The sequence below is a fragment of the Cyrtonyx montezumae genome, unplaced genomic scaffold (assembly GCF_038088225.1).
Source record: "Cyrtonyx montezumae isolate F1298 unplaced genomic scaffold, pur_monq_1.0 scaffold_8, whole genome shotgun sequence".
In the NCBI taxonomy this organism is placed as follows: domain Eukaryota; kingdom Metazoa; phylum Chordata; class Aves; order Galliformes; family Odontophoridae; genus Cyrtonyx; species Cyrtonyx montezumae.
The window spans coordinates 103956335-103958682 of record NW_027072089.1 but is presented as its reverse complement, the minus strand read 5'-3'; positions in this window follow the sequence as shown (position 1 = coordinate 103958682).

Genomic DNA, 2348 nt, shown 5'->3' with positions numbered 1-2348 from the left:
AGAGTTTTCCAAAAATCAAGTCTTTCTTCCTCATACAACCTCTACCAGAATGGCAGTGCCAGAGCTGCAAGCAGGACACTGCAGCAGAAAGCAGTCCTGGAATTAGATCGTAAACTGCCGTAACGTCTCTGCTCAGCCAGAGAGTGGGAGGTTGGTGGGAGCAGATTAGTGATGAGTGACCTAGTTTTCTCCAGCATTGCATCTTCTCCAAAGATAACCACCACAGTGACCATAAAGCAGTACCTATTAAATGGAGAGAGCTACGTCATTAGGGGAGGTTACAGTACAGCTTTATGACACGGTTATTTCTCCTTGCCACACTGAAAAAAATTACAAGAGAAATGTGACTGGAGTGACAGAGCAGTTGAGTAAATGTCCGTCCCTGGGATGTGGTGGGTACAGGCCTGGTATCATCCCTCCTTTTATGAAGTGAAGCCCCAGTGGAGCTTTGGAAGTAGCTTCGTGCCGTGTTACAGAATTACCCAGATGAAGCTGAAACATAAATCCTTCACAATCGAGATCAGAGCAGGGCTCCCTCCACTGACCCGACTCGTCACAAATGAATTCTCATTTTCCCACGTTCAGAAATACAGTTCTGTCTTTTTACTTACCTTCAAGGAGGGCAAAAGAGATGGAAGTATAAGAAGTGGAAAGTAATTTAAAAGACCCAAACCACTGAAGGAGACAGGTCCTATTTCACTGGAAGGGTGGTGAGGTAGATCACCACAGAACAAGTTGGGAAAGTCCACAGCAGTCATCCAGTCAGAGGCACGGCTCTCCCCTGGGTTTGGTTCCCATGCAGGCAGCTGGCAGTGCTCCTTCACAGCCTAGCCCTGTGTGCTACAAGCACTCTGTGTGAGATGACCAGCTGCCAACAGGAATCACACAGCAAGTGTTATATTTTAATTTACGTAAGGACAACATACTTTCCCATTAAAGAGTTAGCCGTACTTAATACAATTCACTCACGGTACTGAACAGTGTTCAAACAACTGCTCAAACCACAGCACTTCCAATTTTGCCTGTGGTGGTGATTCAGCAAAGGTGACACACAGAGAAACGTGTGACCTGCTGCTGAACACCTGCACGGAGTGAACTGACCTGGAAGGCGCGGCGGGAGAAGCATCCAATCGCGGATGCAGGGCACGCATCGCAGTCAGATCACTGGGAAAGCCAGACAATGTATTAGCAGCTGTCCAGCTAGATTCATGCTGGTTGGGCAGCTCCAACAGCAGCAGATGAAGAACGTGGAATTTAGCAGAAGTAGCTGCAAAGCCAGGCTCTGCAGCAGAGGGCTGTTTCCACTTCTTTCAGGCACCAAAGCCACCTGTTGGTGGAAACAACGAAAGGATGCTTGGAAAGGATACCTCTTCCTTATTCGTTACTGTTCTTTCATTGCCTTGTGCTTTCAGAGCTAGACCTGTGCAGTTAAGGAACCCATTATCAACAAAATAAACTCCTTTAGGGGATTTCCTTTCCTCTGTGTTCTTCTATCAGTTCTTTGAGTAGAGTGGTTGTAATAAACCTGCTCTGCAAACTTTAAGCTTGAAAATTTGGGGTAAAAAGATCGCTATTTCCAGACAGTTCTTACATTTCAGCTGAAAACATGGCAGCCTCTGAGATGCGAATATGACTTCTGACTTACATGGACTAGATGCCACACTCACTTCAAATTTCTAGTTATACACCTGAAATGTAAGTATCAGCCCAATGGGTCGCAGTCTATTCCATGGGGAGCAATCTTAATTTGGAATTTAAGAAGAATAGCATCACATTCGAAATACAGAAGACCTATTCCTTCATCAGGAGCCTTTACAGGTCTCCTAAATAAGCTGGTTAAGGCTTTATTTAAAAAACCCCAAACTAGTAACAGCATTAAACAAAAATCAAAACTCCACCAAACACAAAGCCCTAAACTCATTCAAGTTACTTGGTAATTTTAATTATTATATCAGGATATACTTTTTGCACTCGATATTCTGGGGCTATCAGTGGGAGAAGACCTTGAAGCAGAACAGCAAAGGGATGCTCAGCATTTGTGTACTGAAGCTGAAGCCCTGGCCTTGGTCAGCTATCTAATACAACACACTGGAGTCATCAGCAGGATTCTTGGTGCAACTAGTGTGCTTGCAGCAGAATCCACACAAGTCTGAGAAACTAGTTTTACTCCTAGCAGCAAATACAGCAGACTTTTATCCAGTTCCTCCAGAAACAGTGCTGTAAGGAAGTTTAAATCTCTACCAGCGATACTATTCATAGAGATAAAAAAATAAAGTGTACTGTAAGATGTTTTACAGCACATCCTCAAATTTAGCTGTAAACAAAGAACACCATGGCTTCAATGAAAA